Genomic DNA, 11308 nt, shown 5'->3' on the forward strand with positions numbered 1-11308 from the left:
CGCATTAGACAAAATGAAGTAAAAAATAATTCAAAATTTAAGTATCTTTCAGTATCTAAGTATAAATACTAATAAAAAGAAGAAAGAAGGATTGATTTGCAGCAATAGATGTCTTTCACATACAACTAGAAAAAAGTAATTTCCTTTTTGAATGGCAGTTCCAAAAAAACGTACTTCAATGTCAAAAAAGCGTATTCGTAAAAATATTTGGAAGAAAAAGACTTATTTTTCCATAGTACAATCTTATTCTTTAGTAAAATCAAGATCATTTTCGAGCGGTAATGAGCATCCAAAACCAAAGGGTTTTTCTGGGCAACAAACAAATAATAAGATTTTGGAATAATATGAATTGACTTATCAAAAAAGAATTCCAATTATTTAATAATTTGGATTCTTCTTTGAATGTACTTTTATGTGTCGAATTACTCGGTACAATATTCTTAGAACAAAAAACCCCTCTTATCTTATATATACAAGAAAAAAAAAGTTTTGTTTGGTATACTGTGTGCTAAGTATTCTTTTCCTATCAATGAACTTTTCATAATTTTCCTAATAGAATCCTCATATTCTATTAGGAAAATTATGAAAAGTGGAGTATTCTTACAATAGGACTTACAACTTCCACCTATCTTCTCCAAAATCATAAGGTTAGTAAATCTTATTAATAAGAGCATAAAGACTTTCATTCTAGAAATTTTTAAAAAATCCAAAAAGCCTTTTCTATTTATCCATTTTATTTTAATTTCATCATTAAATAGAAACCCTTTTGGATTTTTTTCATTGTATTGAAAGAATTTTCAAAATGTAAAGGGGAAATTAATTAGAAAAAATTAGTTCTATAATTGCAAGTTAGAAAAAAGAAGTTCCAACTCTTTCAAGCAGTGTTTGTGTTTCTATTGGGCAAAGCAAGAGTTTATTGTAAAAAAAAAAAATGGAAACGATACTACCAAACGAAGTCTATTTTAATGAAAACTCTAATGTTCCTAAATTTTATGGACTTTCCCAATATCGACGATTCCCAAGATAATAGCTATTATTCTTTTAAGTTACCTATTATTTGAAGTTAGCCGCCATGGTGAAATTGGTAGACACGCTGCTCTTAGGAAGCAGTGCTCAAGCATCTCGGTTCGAATCCGAGTGGCGGCATTCTTGAAAAAGAATACAATAGATTAGAAATCAATTCGAAATTTACAATTTTGTAATGGGACCTTCCCCTTATGCTATTTGCAACTTTAGAACATATACTAACTCATATCTCTTTCTCAACGATTTCAATTGTGATTACGATTCATTTTATAACCTTATTAGTTCGTGAACTTGGAGGATTACGCGATTCGTCAGAAAAAGGAATGATAGTTACTTTTTTCTCTATAACAGGATTCTTAGTTTCTCGTTGGGCTTCCTCGGGACATTTTCCATTAAGTAATTTATATGAGTCATTGATCTTCCTTTCATGGGCCCTGTATATTCTTCATACCATTCCTAAAATACAGAACTCTAAAAATGATTTAAGCACAATAACTACGCCAAGTACTATTTTAACGCAAGGCTTTGCCACATCGGGTCTTTTAACTGAAATGCATCAATCCACGATACTAGTACCTGCTCTACAATCTCAGTGGTTAATGATGCATGTCAGTATGATGTTATTAAGCTATGCAACTCTTTTGTGCGGATCCTTATTATCTGCCGCTATTCTAATCATTAGATTTCGAAATAATTTCCATTTCTTTTCTAAAAAGAAAAAAAATGTTTTAAATAAAACATTTTTCTTTAGTGATATTAAATATTTTTATGCAAAAAGAAGTGCTTTAAAAAGAACCTCTGTCCCTTCATTTCCAAATTATTACAAATATCAATTAACGGAGCGTTTGGATTCTTGGAGTTATCGTGTCATTAGCCTAGGATTTACCCTTTTAACCGTAGGTATTCTTTGTGGAGCAGTATGGGCTAATGAGGCCTGGGGATCCTATTGGAATTGGGATCCTAAGGAAACTTGGGCATTTATTACTTGGACCATATTCGCAATTTATTTACATAGTAGAACAAATCCAAATTGGAAGGGTACGAATTCTGCACTTATAGCTTTGATAGGATTTCTTATAATTTGGATTTGTTATTTTGGTATAAATCTATTAGGAATAGGCTTACATAGTTATGGTTCGTTTACATTAACACCTAAATGATTACATAAAATAAAACCTTCATGAAATGAAGGTTTTTACTTTTATGTTTTATTTGAGAACCCCTTGAACGCCTTATCAAAGGGTTCTCAAAAATTCGAGATAGATCTAATTATACTTTTTTACTTATTTCTGCATTATATACTTTTTTACTTATTTCTGCATTAATAGAGCAGACGAGTAAAAAAAAAGCAAACCTATTTAGGATAATAATTGGATAAGAGAGCCTCTACCCTGTCAACGGATAGGGAGAGAACAAAATCTGGATAAATACCAATTCCTATTACTGGTAAAAAGATACAGATTAAAATAAAGAGTTCTCGTGGTCCAGAATCCACAAAATTTGCGTTTGGAACATTAAATAGCTTGTATCCATAGAACATCTGGCGTAACATAGATAATAAATAAATAGGAGTTAATATCATTCCAATTGCCATTACAAAAGTAATTAGTGTTTTTGGCATTAACAGAAATTTTGGACTAGTAATTAGTCCAAAAAATACTACTAATTCTGCGACAAAACCACTCATTCCTGGTAAGGCAAGAGAAGCCATTGAAAAGCTACTAAACATGGTAAAAATTTTAGGCATTGGGATAGATATTCCCCCCAGTTCTTCGAGATAAACAAGACGCATTCTATCAGAAGCGGTTCCTGCCAAGAAAAAAAGTGTAGCACCAATAAATCCATGGGATAATATTTGTAAAATAGCTCCATTGAGTCCAATGTTGGTTATGGAACCAATTCCTATAATTATGAAACCCATGTGAGATACAGAGGAATAAGCTATTCTTTTTTTGAAATTTCGTTGACCAAGAGAAGTTGAAGCTGCATAGATTATTTGGATCGCTCCTATTATTACTAACCAGGGCGAAAATAGATAATGAGCATGAGGTAACAATTCCATGTTGATCCGAATCAATCCATATGCTCCCATCTTTAATAATATTCCCGCTAAAAGCATACATGTACTATAATGTGCTTCCCCATGGGTATCTGGTAACCACGTATGTAGGGGTATAATCGGCAATTTGACAGCATAAGCAATAAGGAAGCCAAAATATAAAAGTATTTCCAAGGTTGCAGGGTATGATTGATTAATTAATCTTTCCAAATCTAATCCTGGTTCGTTGGAACCATATAAGCCCATACCCAGAACTCCGATTAAGAAAAAAATGGAACCGCCTGCAGTATACAAAATAAACTTTGTAGCTGAATATAGACGCCTCTTCCCCCCCCACATGGATAAAAGTAAGTAAACAGGAATTAATTCTAACTCCCACATGATAAAAAAAAGTAAAAGGTCTCGCGAAGAAAATAATCCTATTTGACCACTATACATTGCGAGCATCAGGAAATAGAATAATCGCGAATTCCGTGTAATTGGCCAAGCTGCTAAAGTAGCTAAAGTAGTGATAAATCCTGTCAATAAAATAGATCCTAATGAAAGTCCATCGATTCCCAATCTCCAGTGGAAATCGAAGACATCTATCCATTTATAATCCTCCTTTAATTGGATTAAGGGATCCTCCAGTTGGAAATGATAACAGAACGCATAAGTCATTAGAAGGAATTCTAATAAACAAATAGATATAGTATACCACCTAACGACTTTGTTTCCCTTATGAGGTAAAAAGAAAATTAATGAACCTGCAAATATCGGCAAAACAACAAGTATTGTTAACCAAGGAAAATAACTCATGATAAAGTGATAAAGACAAGATACGTTTTGACCAGAAAAGCCCGTGCTCGATTATTTCGAGCACAGGCTTCTTCGGTAAAGAGGAATCAGACGATTCGAGTGAAGTTTTTTGTAACGTATCAATAAGATAGAGCCATGCTACGTGTTGTTTCAGGCCCTAAATAAACGCGGACACTTAAAAAATCTGTCGGGCAGGCAGATTCACATCTCTTACAACCCACACAATCTTCGGTTCTCGGCGCGGAAGCAATTTGCTTGGCTTTACATCCATCCCAGGGTATCATTTCTAATACATCTGTTGGACAAGCTCGTACACATTGAGTGCATCCTATACATGTATCGTAAATTTTTACGGAATGTGACATTGGATCTATAAATTTTTCTTTTCAACATAAAATTTTTCGATCTGGTAAAAATGAAATTAGTACTATAATGAGTCATATGTATTGTAGACACCAGACGAAGCAATGGTTTATCCAAACTTCAAAAAAAAAAATCTATTTTTTAATCTGTTTGTGAGAAAGCGTGAAGAGAGCCAAGAGACTTTAATTTTGGATTTCAACAATAAATAAGAAATAAGAAAGAATTTTACGAATTGTACAGACGAATTCGAATTAGCCAATAAATTGGCTATCGTCTTTTCAATATAAATTATTGCAATATTCAAATTGCAATATCAATGAATTACAAATACAAAAATTCATTTAAGTGAAAAAGAATACTATGCAATAATCTACTAAAAAAAATGGATATTCTCAAATAATACTAAGAAAATAGTATTGATTTCTATTTATTTTAATATGTGCGCCTTTGTTTAGAGGATTCTATGTCTAATTATTCAAAAGTCTAATTATTCAATAAATTAGATTGATTGATACGAGTGGATTTCCTATTACGATGGATGGAAGAAAGAATGGATAGTCCAATAGCGGCTTCAGCAGCTGCAAGGGCTATAACAAAAATTGCGAAAATATCTCCTTTTAATTGGCGACTATCAAATAGATCAGAAAATGTTACGAGATTTAGATTAATTGAATTCAGTATAAGTTCAAGACATATTAGAGCTCTAACCATGTTTCGGCTTGTGATCAATCCATAGATACCAATCGAAAATAAATAGACACTCAAAAAAAGTACATGCTCAAACATCATTAACTAACTCCTTATCAATCTCGATTCATTTCAATATGAGGGCAAGAATTGAACCGATTCAATTAATTACAATAGAACAATTACACAACAAAAGAAAAAAAAAAAAAAAAAAAAGGAGGTATTTGTTGGCAGTAGATGGATTTTACTAAATCAAAATTGTGATTCTTTAGTTATTTATTTTAGATTTGCAATTCTTATAATTTGTACTTTTTCTAAGTTTTCTTATTGCCGAGCCATAGTAATTGCACCTATTAAAGAAACTAGAAGAATTATGGAAATGAGTTCAAACGGAAGATAAAAATCGGTTGCTAAATGAATTCCAATTTGTTGAACATTATTTATGAGACCCTGTTCTACTATTTGGTTTGATCTTGTAGTCCAAAGAATTCCATACCACGACGTATCTGGGATAGTAGTCATTAGTGAAAAAACAATAGTTATACAAACGAGTGAAGTGAACCCATCTCCAATAGTCCAATAATTCTTATCTTTAGACCATTCTGAGCCATTTACGAACATTACAGCGAATATGATCAAGACATTTATGGCTCCCACATAAATAAGAAGTTGTGCGACAGCTACAAAGTAGGAATTTAATAAAAAATAGAATAAGGATATACAAACAAGAACTAATCCCAGCGAAAAGGCAGAATAAATGGGGTTGGTAAGTAATACTACTCCTAGACCCCCTAGTAGAAGAACAAATCCCCCAAATAGCATAAGAATCTCATGTATTGGTCCAGGTAAATCCATTATGGATAAAAAGAAATTAATAGTATAAAATTTTTCATGAACTGACTAAAACTAAAGGATTCAAGGAAGGAAAAAAGGATTAGGGTATTTTTTTGTGTATAAACTTATAGTTATAAATTATATTATATCACGAAAATCTAGTCTGATTTAAAATAAGAAATAATTTCCAATAAGCAGTAGTTTTTCGTTTTTCTTTATAGTTTAATTTTAAAGTTTAATAAAGAATTATTAGATTTTTATAACAGAAAGACAAAATCAAAGTTTAGTAATCAGTAATCGTTCTTGAATTCGAAGATTTTTCTTTGTTTATTTTACTTTCAGACGAATTCCTAATTGTTTGAATTGTGTAATCTCCCATTATGGAGATTGGTAACCGACTTAAAGCAATTTGATTGTAATTCAATTCATGACGATCATAGGTAGAAAGTTCATATTCTTCAGTCATTGATAAACAGCTTGTTGGACAGTACTCAACACAATTGCCACAAAATATACAAACTCCGAAATCAATACTATAATTAAGCAATTGTTTTCTTTTAATATCCTTTTCAAATCTCCAATCCACAACGGGTAAATCTATCGGACATACGCGAACACATACTTCACAAGCAATACATTTATCAAATTCAAAGTGGATTCGCCCTCGGAAACGCTCTGGTGTAATTGATTTTTCATAAGGGTAGTGAATCGTTATAGGTAAACGATTTGTGTGGGATAAGGTAGTTATGAAACTTTGACCTATGTACCTTGTAGCACGTATTGTTTGTTGACCATAACTCATGAACCCAGTTACCATAGGGAACATATTCATTCTAAATATCTATGAAAAAGATATGTTTCTTTCTCTTGTTTGAGAGAGCTTTTGTGTTGAAAATATTCTTACTATTATTGTATTATCTTATTTATAGTGAAACAAGTTGAGAAGAGGTTGTTAATAAGAGATTGCCCAGGGAAATAGGTAAAAGAAATTTCCATCCAAGATTTAATAACTGATCCATTCTCATCCTCGGTAAAGTCCATCTTATTGTGATAGAAATGAAGAGAAATAAATAAGCTTTAGTTAATGTAATAAATATACCCATTGTCATTTCCAAAATTCCAACTGCTTTATTCATTTGGAAAAAATCAAAAAAGGATATATAGGGAATAGATAAATTCCACCCGCCCAAGTAGAGAACTGTTACAAATAAAGAAGAAACTAATAAATTTAGGTAAGAAACAAGATAAAATAAACCATATTTGATACCGGAATATTCAGTTTGGTAACCTGCTACTAATTCTTCCTCCGCTTCTGGTAAATCAAAGGGTAATCTTTCACATTCTGCCAAAGAAGAAATTAAAAAAACCAGAAAACCTATAGGCTGACGCCAAATATTCCATCCAAAAAAACCGTATTTTGACTGTGCTTCAACTATATCAACTGTACTTGAACTGTTAGATAATCATAGTCGGTGATAACATCACAGTTCCCACCGCTATTTCAAAACCGTACATGAAACCTTAGCTTCATACGGCTTCTCTATGATCAGAAAAAGGAAAGGACTGTTTTGTTCCTAGCCCCGGGGGCGTAGATAGAATTAGATAAAATAAAATAGATTTGAAAGTCCTAAATTAGACCAAAGGAATTCCGTCTGCTAGAATAAGAAAAAGCGCTTCCGAATTGATCTCATCCTTTATAATATAATGAAAATTTTTCTTTGTTCAGTAATAACTTAATCTTGGAATAAAACACTTGTTACTTGTTATAGGAATTCAATTAATAAATGGAAAGAGTTGGGTATTAGTTCATGAGCAATTCTGCATGAATATGGATAGAGGAAGGAAATAATGAAAATTTTTTCTAGTGCACTCCATATCTTTTTTACTATTCTTCTTTCCCCAGGGAGGGGGTATTTAAAAAGAAAAAATGGATAAAGGGTTAATTCGTTCTTGATAGCCATTTCCTTAACAAGTGAATGGGAACATACTCTGGATCGGAATCCGAAGAAAGTACTACTTGATAATTTCTACAAATTGCAAGTCCTTATTATGATTCCTTTTATGGGCAAAAATCTCTAATGTTTTAGATTTTCCATTACTAATCCTTTATGTACTTTAGTGTTCCTAACCCTTCACTAACTTTTGGTGGATTCTTCTTATGGATTATTAAGTTATAGTAATAACTAGGAGTATTCTAGTAATGGAATTCCATATCGTGAATCCTTTATTCTTGGCCGCTTCAAGATATGATGACTAATTAAAAAATATCAACCTTGGGATAAAGAGTTTACACTGCTTATGTTTACTTCCACTTTTTTCTTGTACGTAGGAAATGAGATTTTTTCTTTTTACTACAAATTTATAAGCTGTTTTGTTTCACTCATATAGCTATCTAGTTTAACTTACCAACCCAAATACTAAATAAGAAAAGGAATATAAATAGTTAATGGATTTTATAGGAAAAAGATCTATTTTAACGAATCACACGTAGAGATATTGCTAGCACACAAAAAGTTAATGGTATTTCATAACTAATGGATTGAGCAGCAGCTCGTAGACCGCCTGAAAAAGAATATTTATTATTTGAGCTATATCCTGCCATAAGAAGACCAATAGGAGCTATACTTGAAATGGCAATCCATAAAAAAACACCAATACTAAGATCGGCTAAAACAAAATGATATCCCAAAGGGATAACTAAAAAACTTAATAAAACTGATATGACTGCTATAGAGGGTCCAATGCTAAATAAAGAAATATCTCCTCGGGATGGCAGAATATCTTCTTTAAAAAGTAGCTTAGTCCCATCTGCTATAGCTTGAAGCAGGCCCAGGGGGCCAGCATATTCAGGACCAATACGTTGTTGTATCGACGCAGATATTTCTCTTTCTAACCACACAATTACGAGTACCTCTATTGTTATTCCCAAAAGGAGGGTCAAAATGGGTAGAATCGATATCAGTCCATAGACTTCTTTTAATAATTCCAATTTCGAAAAAGAATTGATAGTTTCTACCTCTACCCTATCTATTATCATTTCAACGATCAACTTCCCCCATAATGATATCTATACTACCTAATATCGTCATGATATCAGCCAATTTCATTTTTTTAACTAGCTGAGGAAGAATTTGCAAATTAATAAACCCGGGTGGACGGATTTTCCATCTCCAGGGGAAAAGGCTATCATCTCCTACTAGATAAATCCCTAATTCACCTTTTGGGGCTTCTACTCTTACATAAAGCTCTTGTCTTGACAATTCAAAATTGGGCGAAGGTTTTTTACCAAGAAATTTATACTCAAAATCATTCCATTCAGAATTATTTTCTTTCTTAAAGCGTCGGACTTCTAAATTTTCATAAGGTCCTCCAGGAATTTTTTCTACAGCTTGTTGAATTATTTTGATGGATTCCCTCATTTCACCAATTCGTACTAAATAGCGAGCTAACGAATCCCCTTCTTTTTGCCATTGGACTTTCCAATCAAATTGGTTGTAAGACTCATAAGGATCTACTTTACGAAGATCCCATTGTATTCCAGAAGCTCGTAACATCGGTCCCGATAAGCCCCAATTTACTGCTTCTTCTCCGCTAATAAAACCTACTCCTTCAACTCGCTCTAAAAAAATTGGATTCTGTGTAATAAGTTGTTGATATTCAACAACTCCGCGTAAAAAATAATCACAGAAATCTAAACATTTATCGATCCATCCATAAGGTAGATCGGCTACTCCTCCGATGCGAAAGTAATTGTGCATCATTCGCATACCTGTAGCAGCTTCAAATAGATCATATATTAATTCTCTCTCTCTAAAAATATAGAAAAAAGGAGTCTGTGCGCCGAGATCCGCCATAAAAGGTCCAAGCCATAGCAAGTGAGAAGCTATCCGGCTTAATTCTAACATAATTACCCTAATATAGCTGGCTCTTTGTGGTATTTGAATATTCTCCAAGAATTCTGGTGCATTTACTGTTATTGCTTCTGTAAACATAGTAGCTAAATAATCCCACCTTGTTACATAAGGTAAGTATTGTATAATAGTTCGGTTTTCCGCGATTTTTTCCATTCCTCTGTGTAAATACCCTAATATGGGTTCACAATCAATAACATCCTCACCATCGAGAGTAACGATCAGTCGAAGAACACCATGCATTGATGGGTGTTGAGGGCCCATATTGACTATCATGAGATCTTTTCTTGTAAGCGGTAGACTCATATCCTTTCTTCCTTAATTCATTATTCCATGAAAATGGATTATTCCATGAATTCCTCAAAGCGAGGCTCATCAAAATGAAAAATCTAAGACTACTATAAGACTACTAAAAAAATAATAAAACAAGAAAAAAATTTGAACGATTAAATTACTGCTCCCGAATATTCAACTGACCGATTAATTTCTTATAACGTACTCTATTTTTCTTTGCCAAATAAGCCAGCAAACGTCGACGTTTTCCCAAAAGTCTTCGTAGACCTCTTTCCGATGAAAAATCTTTTTTGTGTAATTCCAAATGTGAAGCAAGTCTCCGTATCTTATTGGTGAAACTGAATACTTGAAATTCAACAGAACCCCTGTTTTCTTCTTTTTCTTCTTTAACCATAAATCCAAAAATTTTTCTACCTCCTTTCTTTTTCATGTATTTTTCTGATCAGGAAAAATACAAAATTATGTCAGTTATTTTGAAGTTATTCTAATCTCGTACACACACAAATTTGCAATTATTCATCTACTACTGGAATTTGGATTTATTTTATCGATGCAAATTGGATTTGGATAGAAGGGTACATTCTTTCTAATATTTTAGATAGAAGAAATGTTTCTTCTATCTAAAATATTAGAAAGAATTTTGCTGATTTATTTATTGCTATATGCAATTTATGGAATTGATACACCATTTAATTGATATCATTTAGCAAAATGAAACACAGCATATGCATCCATCTTTTGGCTCGAGAATTTCACGGGATAGAGATATGGTATAAGAAATAGACTATTAAGTAACTCTAAATGAATTGTGGATACATCTGTATCCTTAACATACTGAAACGATTGTCATTATTCGTATCAAACCAATAGCGATTCATACAAGCTAAATCTTCTAATCAATGGTGGGCCAATAATGAATTTTTTTGCATATGTATTAAGACGCTTGGCCTGATTTCGAAATTGTCCAGAGTTTTATATGTTGTTTTCATTGCAAAATGATGGGTCTCCTTCCATAACTTTCCAATTACGAGTACGAGAATTGAAAGACATGAAAATTCTCAATTCTCTACGGCGTCTAGTAGATAGAAACAAGAAAATCAGAAGAATCTTTCTCTCTATTCACTATCATTCCGCGTCTTCGACTTCTATTAGTTTCTTTTCTTCTTTAATGCAATAGCTATAGTTTGATATAAGAATCCATTTCTCAAAGTAATGGAAACCATTCTCTTATAGGAAATGGTTCGAAAATCGCTATTCCACCTTTTAGGTATCGTGAAAAGTGATACCTGTGAAGATCGTGCATTTCAGTCAAATTCAGATCCGTTTTTCGAGTCCA

Source organism: Triticum urartu, unplaced genomic scaffold, assembly GCF_056163025.1.
Source record: "Triticum urartu cultivar PI428250 unplaced genomic scaffold, HENAU_Tu73 scaffold1439, whole genome shotgun sequence".
In the NCBI taxonomy this organism is placed as follows: Eukaryota; Viridiplantae; Streptophyta; class Magnoliopsida; order Poales; family Poaceae; genus Triticum; species Triticum urartu.